This window comes from Aegilops tauschii, chromosome 3, assembly GCF_002575655.3.
Source record: "Aegilops tauschii subsp. strangulata cultivar AL8/78 chromosome 3, Aet v6.0, whole genome shotgun sequence".
Taxonomy (NCBI): Eukaryota; Viridiplantae; Streptophyta; class Magnoliopsida; order Poales; family Poaceae; genus Aegilops; species Aegilops tauschii.
In genome coordinates this window covers 241075806-241089322 of record NC_053037.3, presented here as the reverse complement: position 1 = coordinate 241089322, position 13517 = coordinate 241075806, and positions in this window count along the sequence as shown.

Here is a 13517-nt window from a genome sequence, read left to right as displayed (position 1 = left end):
GGAGCATCATGGAATTGGCGATGGAGAAGGGTTGGTGATGATGAAGAACGAAGAGGCCCCTCTCCGGAGCCCCAAACGGACTCCAGATCTGGCCTCCCGATGAAGAATAGGAGGTGACGGTGGTTCCGTCTCATGGATCGCGATAATTCTTTCTCCCTCATTTTTCTCTGGAAAAATAGGATTTCATAGCGTCGGTTTCAGGTTCTGCGGGGCCACCAGGTGGGGACAACCCACTTGGGTGCACCAGGAGGGGGGCGCCCTGGTGGGTTGTGCCCACCCAGCTACCCCCCTCTGGTGGGTCCTGGCTCTAGAAATTCTTTTTATTGATATAAAAAAATCCTTGCAAATTTTCGTTCCATTGCGAGAACTTTTATTTCTGCACAAAAACAACACCATGGTAGTTCTGCTGAAAACAGCGTCAGTCCGGGGTTAGTTTCATTCAAATCATGCGGATTACGGTCCAAAACAAGAGGAAAAGTTTTAGGAAAAGTAGATACATTTGAGATGTATCAACTCCCCCAAGCTTAAACCTTTGCTTGTCCTCAAGCAATTCAGTTGATAAACTGAAGTGAAAAAGAAAAACTTTTACGAAATCTTTTGCTCTTGTTTGCATAAATAAGCTTAAACGACACCCAGGTTTTCAGCCAACATTATAACTAACCATGCCGACAATAACTCTTAAAGATTATATTAACTCATATCAATGATATAATCAGCTAGCGAGCAATAATAAGATATCTCAAACGGCAACACATTATGAAAACAACGATGATATAATATGACAATAGTGGTATCTCGCAAGCCCATTCGAGACCGCAAAACATAAATGCAGAGCACCTCCAAAGTTAAAGCAGCGACTAAACATTGTAATTCATGGTAGAAAAGATCCAGTCATGATGCACCCAACATTAGCTACACATAATGAATAAGCATGACAACAGTGCTCTCAGGTTCTGGTGCTTATTTTAGAAGGTGATGACACAACATAAAAGTAAATAGATAGTCCCTTCGCAGAGGGAAGCAGTGATTTGCAGATGTGCCAGAGCTCAATTTTTTAAAACAGAGATAAATGAAATTTTGAGACATGCACCCTTCTCATTTACTTCACGACCATCAGTTATCAATATCTTCCATGCTAAGCACGCTAGTGGCAGTTCCCAAGCGATAAAAGTAAAGGTTTTGACTCCATTGGGAGTTTTTTTGATTATTTATAAGCTTTTTCTGTTTGCAGTTTGGGACTGGGCATCCCTATTACCGCCCTTTTCTCGTGCGATGGCGAGTGAATAAACACTCGACCGGAGAATAACCCGCTTAGCATGGAAGATACCGACCACCTCCTGTCATTCCATGAACGATCCAGGCACACAAAAAGGATATTTATTAGAAGTTCTTAGAGGTGGCACATGCAAATTTACTTAGGACGGTAGGGTAATACCGCATATAGGTAGGTATGGTGGACTCATCTGGAATAACTTTGGGTTCAAGGTTTTTGACGTACAAGAAGAATTCCCACTTAGTACAGGCGAAGGCTAGCAAATAGATTGTGAAGTGGCCAGCTAGAGAGCAACAACGGTCATGAACATGCATTATGAATAAGTAACATTGGACACTAGCATGAGTAGGATATGAACACAATGAACATAAATATCATAGAGGCTATGTTTGTTTTGATTCAACTACATGCATGAACCTGTGCCAAGTCAAGCCACTTGAACATTCAGAGGAGGATACCATATCATCATACTATATCACAATCATTTTAATGCAATGTTGATATCCAAGATAAATCATTATCCACTCCTAGCTACTTATGCATGGCATGAGAAACTATAATCTCTAATTGCCATTGCAAACATGTTTAATCATAATGGGTTGAATCATGGATACAAGGTTAAACATATTTACACAAACATGAACAAGTCGAGTTCATACCAGTTTCTCTCTGCCATGGCCAGTTCATCGAATATCGTCATTATTGCCTTTCACTTGCACGACCGAATGATATGAAAATAATAATACCGCAAGAGTACCATGAACTAAGCTGGAATCTGCACATTTTATTCAATAGGTGAAGACAAGGTAAAATGGGCTCTTTACTAGATCAATAGTTATTCATATGCGAGCCATTCAACATTTTCATCGTGGTCTTCTCCTCCGTAAGACTCGAATAAAAAGAAAAGAAATTCAGAGAAACACACTAAAATATTTTTGGAGTTTTTGGTTTTCTTGAACAGGAAAATAAAAGGTAAAAGCAAAAACGAGAAAAACTATTTACAAGGGAAAGCTCCCAACAAGCTAAAGAAGAACAAGGGAATCTTTTTAGATTTTCCTTTTAGTATTACAACTAAGCATGCATAGAAAGTAAACTAACTACAACTAATATTTTTTCAGTTTTTCTAAAGTTTTTCAAACACACAAGAAGAAAGCAAGAAAATTAATCTAAGCATGGATGATACAAAGAAAAAGTGTGAACACCGACAACTGAAATGAAATATGTGAACATGAATGTAATATCGGTGAGAAACACGTACTCCCCCAAGCTTAGGATTTTGGCCTAACTTCGTAAACAGTCAGTAGCCTGGATAGTAGTTGGGGTACTGAGGAGCGGCCATCAACTCATCCCACTGCTGAGGCTCCTCCACTGCTGCAGCCTGGTTGTTCCGGTGGGCGATGATATCTGCATGCATAATCCTATATCCGCCCCTGCAACAGGATCAAACAAAGCAGGAGCAGGCAATGGAATTATATCACGAGTTTCAATGCTAAAAACCAGGTTATGAGGAATAGGAATGCCAGGAGAATTGTTATCAGTGAAATTGTGGTGATCCATGGCAATGCGGTCTAGATAAACCTTGGTCAGGGGGTAGTCATGAGGGCGTATCTCAACATTAAAGTGAGCCGCCAAACGCGTAGCAAAAATCCCACCATGTATTTTACCCTTGGACTTATTAATGTGAAGGCGACTAGCCACAATAGCTCCTAAACTATAAGTGTTGTCCCCCTCTAGTGCACGACGTAAAACAGCAAGGTCTGGTGAACTGAGTGCACCCACCTTCTCTCTAGAAAGCAAGTGTTTTGCAATGAAAAGAGCAAAGTAATGAATAGCAGGAAATTGCAAGCCAGGGACAGTGATAGCTGACACCCCTCTCTCATCTCCCACTGTCAAGGTGCGATAAAAGGCCTCAAACTCAGCCAGCCTAGGCTCAGCTAAGCTCCCGTCAGAAGGGATCATGCATATGTTATAAAATTCAGTAAGTGGTATCTGATGGGTTTCAGCATATAAATCAAACTACACTTCAGGAGGATTATTCCTAGAAAGGAAAGTAAAACATTGAACAAAGATGTTTGGGAGGATTTTATGCTGTTCACACTCATCTGCGATGAAGTCGGTGAGGTCGGCATTAGCAGCATATTGTGTGAACTCCTGAAGGATTCCAGCCTCTTCCATGAACTGGGTATGCGGTCATTCGCATGGCCGCACCTCCGCCAACCATCGAGGATGGAGATCACTGTTAGATGACTCCCCAATAACACCCTTGGAGTTCTTCTTAGAAGCAAACTTCCTAAAGATATCCATCTTTTTCCTATGAACAAAAATTGTAAATTTTTAGTCCACAAAATTTTATCAACAAAACTTCACAAAATTCGTAGCAACTACTCATAGGGATACATAGAGGCCATAGCAAGCATTCAACCTACTTATAACTCTAACAATTCAACATGCAAGCTCATCTACAGCAGCACCAAGAGTAGCTAATTATTAAAAATATAAACCACTAAAACAAAAACTAATTGGACAAACAGTGGAGTCACATACCAAGCAACAATCCCCCGAAACAGTTTCGGAAATGGAGCTTCGAGCAAAGAGATCGAAATCCGCAGGTTTGGGAGCAAGAACACGGGGGAGAGAGAGCAATGGAGAATTTTTTCTGGAGGTAAGTGATGATGTGGTGTGAAGGGATAAGTGAGGGGGCCCACGTGGGGACCACAACCCACCAGGGCGCGCCTGGGGGTCCTGGCGTACCCAGGTGGGTTGTGCCCACCTGGTGCACCTCCCTCTGATATTATTTGCACCAGAAATTCTTAACTATTCAGAAAAATCATATTAAATTTTCAGAGCATTCTGAGAACTTCTATTTTTGGGTCATTTTATTATTGCATGGGAAATTCAGAAAACAGACAAAACATGGCATTTTATTTTATTTAACTAATATAAACAGAAAATAAAAAGTAAGGACAGAAAGTAGTGCTTACTAAATTCACCAACTTCATACCTCTCAAAAATGATTCATTAATAAGGTTGATCAGGTCTTATTAACAACCACTTTCGATTAGCATGAAACTGAAGAACTTTTGTAAATCACTGAGTTACCTCAATGGGGATATGAATGTCCACAACAATAAGCAGTTCATATTTCTTTTTCACAGTAGGTAGAGGTATTTGAAAACTTCCAATAGTGTTTGTCGGAGATTTTTCAATAAATTAATACCATTCACTTGGAATTGTTTCTTCGGAAAGTGCACCGTATGCTCATTGCCATTAATATGAAAAGTGCCCTTGCATTTATTGCAATCAATAACAGCCCCTGCAGTATTCAAGAAGGGTCTAGCAAGGATAATCGACATATTGTCATCCTCGGGCATCTCAAGTATAACAAAGTCAGTCAAAATAGTAACATTAGCAACAACAACGGGCACATCCTCACAGATACCAATAGGTATGGCAGTTGATTGGTCAGACATTTGCAAAGATATTTCACTAGGTGTGAGTTTATTCAAGTCAAGTCTTTTATATAAAGAGAAAGAGAAAGGCATAACACTAACACCAGCTCCTAAATCACACAAAGCAGTTTTCATATAATTTCTTTTGATAGAGCAAGGTATAGTTGGTATTCCCGGATCTCCAAGTTTTTTAGGTACTCCAACTTTGAAAGTATAATTAGCAAGCATAGTGGATATTTCAGCTTCCGGTATTTTTCTCTTATTGGTGATGATGTCTCTCATGTACTTTGCATAAGGAGGCATTTTCAAGATATCAGTCAAGCGAGTACGCAAAAAGACTGGCCTCAGCATTTCAGCAAAGCATTCAAATTCTTCATCATCTTTCTTTTCAGTTGACTTGGGTGGAAAAGGCATAAGTTTTTGAACTCACGGTTCTCTTTCTTTACTGCGTTTTCTAGCAATAAAGTCCCTTTTGTCATATCGAGTATTCTTAGGTTGTGGGTTATCAAGATCAACTGTTGGTTCTATTTCAACATCATTATCTGGTTGTTTTTCATTGTTTGGTTGAGTATCTTCATGAACATCAGCATTATATTTTTCATTATCACTAGGTGAATTTTCATTACCAGATTGAGTTTCAGCATCAGAGATAGAAACATCATTATCATTATCAGGAGATTTCTCTATTTCAGGTTCACTAGAAGCATGCAAGGTCCTATCATTTTTCTTTTTCTTCTTCTTTTTAGAAGAACTAGGTGCACTAGTGTTATTTCTTTGTGAATCTTGTTCAATTCTTTTTGGGTGTCCCTCAGGATAAAGTGGTTCCTGAGTCATTTTACCTCCTCTAGTGGCAACTCTAACAGGAAAGTCATGTATATTATTATTCATTTCATCTAGCAAGTCTCTTTGTGATTTAGCAACTTGTTCTAACTAAGTTTGAACCATAGAAGCATGCTTTCCAACACCTCTAACATCATTGGAGATTCTAAATAACAAGTCACTCAAGCGAGCAATCATATCAAAATTATATTTCAAGTGATCTTGTTTTCTAATGTAGTTTACAAACTCATAAAGGCATTGACTGGGGTGCATATTGTGAGGATTATCATTATCATTGAACTTCATTAAAGAATTTACCTCTACCACCTTAGGCAGTGGTGGTGTATTAAGCCCATGTATTTCTTCAATAGGAGGTAAATTTTCAACAACCTCAGCTTTAATACCTTTTTCCTTCATAGATTTCTTTGCCTCTTGCATATCTTCAGCACTGAGATATAATATACCCCTCTTCTTCGGAGTGGGTTTAGGCGGTGGTTCAGGAATAGTCCAATCATCATAATTTTTCAATATATTATTCAATAATTCTTGAACTTATGCAATAGTTCGTTCCCTGAAAACACAACCAGCACAACTATCTAGGAAATCCCTAGAAGCGTCGGTTAGTCCGTTATAGAAGATATCAAGTATTTCATTTTTCTTAAGAGGATGATCAGGCAAAGCATTAAGTAATTGGCAAAGCCTCCCCAAGCTTGTGGGAGACTCTCTTCTTTAGTTTGCACAAAGTTAAATATTTCCTACAAGGCGGCTTGTTCCTTATGAGATTTTTTAGAGAAGTAATAAATCATATCCTGGGGGCTACGCACACAACCAGGAGCAAGAGTATTGTGCCAAGCTTTAGCATCACCCTTTAATGAGAACAGAAATAATTTGAGAATAAAGTAATAGCGAGTTTTCTCATCATGAGTAAAAAGGGTGGCTATGTCATTCAACTTAGTAAGATGTGCCACAACAGTTTCAGTTTCATAACCATGGAAAGGATCTGATTCAACCAAAGTAATTAACTCTGGGTCGACAGAGAATTCATAATCCTTATCATCAATAAAGATCGGCAAAGTAGCACACTTAGGATCATATTTCATTCTAGCATTCAGAGATTTTTCTTTTTACTTGCATAATAATTTCTCTAGATCATCTCTATCCTTACAAGCAAGTATATCTCTAGTTGTCTCCTCATTCATAACATAAACTTCCGGTACCTTAGGCAATTCATATCGAGGAAGGCTAGTTCTAGCAGGTGTTTCAGGAGTTTCAATTTCAAGCTCATCATCAGATTCAACAACATCATGTTGTATTACTCTAGCAATATGTTCATCAAGAAAATCACCAAGTGGCACATCATTATTATCAAGCAAGGTACTAGTATCATGATAATCATTATCCATAGCAGAAGTAGCATCATCAATAACTTGCGACATATCAGGATTAATAGCATGTGGTGGTGTTGCAAGTTTACTTATAACAGAAGGTGAATCTAAAGTAGAACTGGATGGCAGTTCCTTACCTCCCCTCGTCTTTGAGGGAAAAATCTTATTCTTAGCATCCTTCGGATTCTTCATAGTGATAAATTGATAATAATCCTAAGTGACTCAACAAATATAGCTATGCTCCCCGGCAACGGCGCCAGAAAAAGGTCTTGATAACCCACAAGTATAGGGGATCATAACAGTTTTCGAGGGTAAAGTATTAAACCCAAATTTATAGATTCGACAAAAGGGGAGCCAAAGAATATTTGAAGGTATTAGAAGCTGAGTTGTCAATTCAACCACACCTGGAGATTAATTATCTGCAGCAAAGTGATCAGTAGCAAGTAGTTTGATAGTTTTGATAATAGTAACAGTAGCAATGGTAACGGTAACAATGATAGCAGTAATTTCATAGCAAGTGTAACAGTGATGACAGCAGTAGCACCTGGAGATTAATTACCCTCCTGTGGCAGCGGGGTCCATATTGGAAACTCAGGGATATTAAGGCCTCCTTTTATTAGTGAACCGGAACAAAGCATTAACACATAGTGAATACATGAACTCCTCAAACTACGGTCATCATCGGGAGTGGTCCCGACTATTGTCACTCCAGGGTTGCCGGATCATAACACGTAGTAGGTGACTATAACTTGTAAGATCAGATCTAGAACATGGATATAATGATGATAACATAAACGGTTCAGATCTGAGTTCATGGCACCCAGGCCCAAAGTGACAAGCATGAAGCATGGAAAACTCATAACAACATCAATCTTAGAACATAGTGGATATTAGGGATCAAGCCCTAACAAAAGTAACTCGATTACATGATGAATCTCATCCAACTCCTCACCGACCAGCGAGCCTATGAAGGAATTACTCACTCCCGGTGGGGAGCATCATGGAATTGGCAATGGAGAAGGGTTGGTGATGATGAAGAACGAAGATCCCCCTCTCCGGAGCCCCAAACAGATTCCAGATCTGGCCTCCCAATGAAGAATAGGAGGTGATGGCGGCTCGGTCGCATGGATCGCGATAATTCTTTCTCCCTCATTTTTTCTGGAAAAATAGGATTTTATAGCGTCGGTTTCAGGGTCTGCGGGGCCACCAGGTGGGGACAACCCACCTTGGCGCGCCAGGAGGCGGGCGCCCTGGTGGGTTGTGCCAACCCAGGTGCCCCCCTCTGGTCGGTCTTGGCTCCAGAAATTCTTTTTATTGATATAAAAATTCTCGCAAAGTTTCGTCCCATTCTGAGAACTTTTATTTCTGCGCAAAAACAACACCATGGTAGTTCTGCTGAAAATAGCGTCAGTCCGGGGTTAGTTTCATTCAAATTATGCAAATTAGAGTCCAAAACAAGAGGAAAAGCGTAAGGAAAAGTAGATACGTTGGAGATGTATCGTGGCGCACTTCAATTGATCTTCGGGAGGGACTTGATGTAGCTTGAGGTAGTCGCCCATTAGGCGCTCCCACGCGAGATACTCCTCGGGTTCTTGAGTCCCATAGAAAGGAATCTTGTGGTTGGTGTCAAGGTCGTAGTAGCTTGTGTATTTCGCGGACTTGAGCTTGGGGAGCTTCTCTTGAGGTGCTTGTGAGCGGAGATGCCACATGTACAAAGGCAAAGATGCCTTGAAGTCGCTTGTAAAAGATGCCAAGGGAGCTGGTGAAGTCGTTGAGCGGTTGTTGGTGTTGAGCTCTTGACCTTCATGTTCTTGTCGGTGGTGGTGTTGATGCTGATGTGACCTTGCCGGAGATGGTAGCTCGGAAGGATGTGCACTTGAGCATCTTCGGAAGATGAGGAAGATCTCTTATAGGACTTGATGAGGGCCTTGATCTCTTCCATTTAAGCATCCATCTTGGCGTCGAAGTTGTCGTTCATGGCATCGAACTCGTCGTTCTTGTTGTAGACTGAAGGAGGTGTGCTTTACCTATCCATCATAAGACTCGAGCAAAGGTGAGTAGGAAATGAGATAAACAATACCAAGTTACCTTTTCCCAAAGTTGATAATTTATATCGTTTCACTCAATGAAATGAAAGAATAGTGGAATTGGTACTGGACTTGTTCACTCAAACCTATCAAGTAAAGCTTATGGAGTAGCTTGGTTAGGATAGAGGCAAAAAAATTGATGCAAAATGTTAGCAAGAGTCAATAATGTTGAAAGAGATTCACAAATTCGCAAGTGAAGCAAGTAGACCAATAGCAATGAATGGCACACGAAAACGCAGACATGGATAGATAAATGGGGCCGTGCAACCAAGGAATGAGCACAAATTGTGGAATCCACGGAAAACGGTCGTGTTGCACAACTCAAGATAGACGCTAGCACGATTGCTCAATAGGCAGATATGACACTTGTGCACAACCTATAAGATGCAAAATGTATCAACTTTCTATCCCAAGTATGCTATGTATATATGGTTCCCGGTTTTTCTCAAGATGATCCAAGATGATCGGATATGACAATCTTATATACAATGTGGTATGAAGCTATGGCTATTGCTTACAAGTTTTTTGTTCTCTCTCTTTCTTAAAAGCTTGTTCTTTTTATGGGCACAATGCGAAATGCACAAACCAAGATAGCAATTGTGTATATGCGGGAACAAACTTGTGACGCAAGGGATGATATGATGATACCAATATGATATGGTATGTATGCTATGGAAGGTGTAGATCGATGATCACTAATGTGCAGAAGTAATGTTGCCGGCAATACTCAAAGGCTAGTCTCGATAGGCAAGTGACGCAAAATGGGCTAGGGGTTATCAAAGCAATTGCAAGGGGCATATACAATGGTGTTGTCAAGGTTACCGTCAATGGTTTGTCGAGTGTACATAAGGACAGATAATGATGAAGTGATCAATGTCAATGACGACCTCCTGGCGATGATGAGTGGTGGTGTTCTCGATGTCGAACCGTCCCTAATTAGCCGAAACACCTTAGGAAATGGAAAAACCACAACTCAAAATCTCAAACGTCAAACGTCAAATGGTGGTAGCGGAATGCAGTGGTGGTTTTGTGGAAGCTCAATGTGATTGCGGATATGCAATGATGGGTTTTGGAGTACGCAAGGCAGAAGTGGAGGGTTATGGTGGTGGATTATACATGGTGTCGGAGTTGAAGTCACCACCCCTAAGTAGCCGAAACACCTTAGGAGACACAAACCACAACTCGGACAAGCTCAAACAAAATTGGGTTAAGTCGCGGAAGTCAGTGGTGGTAATGTGGATGATATGGTGGAGGGCCTAGGCGAACTTGCCAAATTTCAGAAAATATGATGGAGTAAAATGATGGTGGTGGTATTTTTGTGGGATGGGGGATGTCAATAGCTTCAAAACAAGCTAAAGAACGTCAAAATCGGACTCCGGATGAATTAGTTATGGCCAAAACAAGAATTCAGCCCTGTCAGTGTCATGCTTATCCGGACATCCGGGAGTAGGTCAGGGTGACCCGAGTTAGTCAACCGGATTTCGGTCGCGTGGGATGTCCGGACATCCGGGAGATGGTCCAGCTGATCCGGGTGGATCCGGATGATTCGGGAGCACTTCCGGATGATCCGGGCAGGTCAAACTGCTCGGGATTTTCTCTCGGGGACGAATTTTTGGGCGGAAATGGATGATTTTTGGGGCAAAATTGAGGAGATTATGTGGATGGAAGGTGGGGAACTTGGGGAGACGCTAGATCCACTCGCAACCAAGCAAATCCATGGATAAAAATCAACAAAAGATCATCAAACCAACAAATCCCAAAAAAATCGGGGGGGGGGGCTATTTTTGGTGGGGATTTTCGAAATTAGGACGAAATCAAGCAAAAGAAGGCTAGAAAAAGAGGGGTAGGGGCTCCAAATTCGTGATCAACCTTGTTCTGGTCCAGGATGATGTAGGACAGAACCCTAAATGTCCGATCTTTCACGAAATGGAGGGGATCCCGCGAAGAACACGAGGGGAAACACGAGGGAAAAGGAGAGGAACACTCAAGAACAAGTCCAATCACACATTCACCAGACAATTAAATACACAAGATCCACAAGGTACATGAACAACAAAGGGAAAGATACAAGGTAAAGTTCATCTCCAAGAAGAGGTCTTGAGGGGTCTTCCTGTTAGGGGTCTTGAATCCTGTAGGATGTTCTCACATGCTCACATGGAGGTCCTGAACTACATGGGAGTGGTGGTCTCTCTCTCACATACAAATCAGTTATCATATTTGCTAACCCTAAAAATGGGGAGGAGGAGGTCTATTTATAATGTAGGCCACGAAGGGGTAAGTGAGGGGGCGGAATGGGTACATGAGCCTCGGCCCGTAACGTTGCACGCAGGCAAGGCCCGGATGATCTGGATGGGGATCTGGATGATCCGGCCGTCATCCAGATGATCGGGGGGGGCAAGATGATCCGGCTTTACACGAGGCCTTCGTGTATCTTCGGTTGCAAGTTATCCAAACGATCCGGGAGAGGGTCCGGATGATCCGATTGAGCCCGGATGATCTGGACGGCGGTCCGGACGTCCGGCCTGGCTCCAGCAGCCACTCCGTCTTCTACTTCTCCTTTATTCCGTCTTATCTTCCATGCCTCCCTCGTAGATGGTGTAGACGTGCACTTGCGCTCGCACTCCTCGTCGACATCCGTGAAGTTCTGACAATACCTATGCATGCACACGGGAGAAGTGTCAAGTAGTATACCATCCTCGAAGGGGTCAAGTGAACACGTGTAAAGGAGATGAATAACCTTTATGTATGTGAAGTAGATGACGCACATGTCACTTGCCAAACGTACTCTTGACATGGTGATGTTTGTAGGATGCTCCGCATCACCCGTCCTGCGACGTGTCAAGCGAACCGGCACGAAGCTGGCAAAACAGCCTGGCAAGGCTTGCTGGGCAAACGATGATGTGACGTTGAGTGGCGCATTTAATGCGCTCTGTCAGCCTGAAGAGTTAGGTATGATAGCACTATTTGCTATCTTATCAGTGCATAATGACTAATTTTCCCCTTGGTGACCCCTTTGTCTATAAAAGGAGACCCGAGGCAACCTTAGAAAGGGTTGCACCATGAGTTTGCGAATCCACCCCCTCACATCTCATACGCACGTAGTCGTTTCGCCCTGAGGCAACACTACTGGGCAAACGGGCTATGACCACCACCATTTTTTCACCATCAATCCACCAAAGTAGGAGTACTGTTTTACGCCTCACGGCAGCCTGAACCTAGGTAAAACTGCCCGTGTGATCTCTGTCGTGCTGTCCCACGCTCCTCTGCTCTTTGTGCAACGTGCCATCCACCCGCCGAACCAGCAAGGGACCCTTGGTCCCATAGGTGGTCATGGTTTCCCGCGACATCTTTGGTGCGCCAGGTAGGGGGATCACTTTGCGCGAACCTGAAAGCATGAGCGGCGCGTCATCTTCATCGCCATCTTCATCTTCGACGGTGCCATCGACCATGGCGCCCAAGGAGAACCCGGTGCTTCAGCTCACCCGTCCACCTTGAAGGGTCCACCGCCCACAGCAACCAATGCTACGGGGGATGCGGAGGAGCACGAGGATGTGGACGCTACTGGGGGTGTGGTCGGAGCACGTGGCACCGTCACCACCTCCCCCGTGGCCGAAGCAGGAGCAGGAGACACCGGAGGAGAGTAGCATCAGCAACATCCCGGTGGCCATCCTCCGCGAGGTAAGGGTGAAGGGGTTATTCCAATCCGCGCCCCGTCCTCTCGCTGATGGGCACATCCGCAGTGATGGCGCTCGGTCCGGGGCGAATCGCCGCCCTCCGGCCGCCCCCGCCATGGGCGCGACCGCATCACGTGTACCTCCCCCGGAGCGAGTCGACCAGGTCGTTGTGCCCAACGGAGCTGCTGGCCCTCAAGCGCCTTCGCCACGTCAGCATGCCATCCAAATGGCCGCCTCGCAAACAGCAAGGACGTGGCGCTGTCACTGCTGGCACCGTCAGAAGCCAAGAGACAGTGCCGTCCACGCCATCATCACCCATGCCAAGCACTGCTACGGAGGCCTTGGCGTGGGCTCAGCTGCTACTGAGGTTTCCGCCGGCGGCCGAGTAGATGGACGAGTGGCGTGCCACTATCCAGAGTCCGCTCGGTTCCACCGAGGCTAGGGGCTCACAGCGAGCTGGCCTGCCACGGCCTCCCCAACCGATGACGACGGCTCGCACTGGTGGTCGTACCGAAGGGGCCACCCCCACGGTACGGTCCCCACCACGGCAACCAGCGCGAGCGCGGCAGAATCAAGTACCTGATGACGTCTTGATGGCCTCTTCTGACCCTTGAGCACGTCCAGGCCAACGGCGAGCCCCGGAGGATAGGCGGAGGGGAGACGCGTGCATCGTCATTGAGAGACGCCGCGACGAGCACTGTCGGACCAATAGGTGCGATGGTCCCGACGTTGACGAGCCTGCACTCGAGATTGGCGGGTGGCTACCTTTCGAGGTTGGGTGCCCTGCCTTTACTCATGAGCTGCGGAAAGTCCGTTGGCCGTCCATTCGC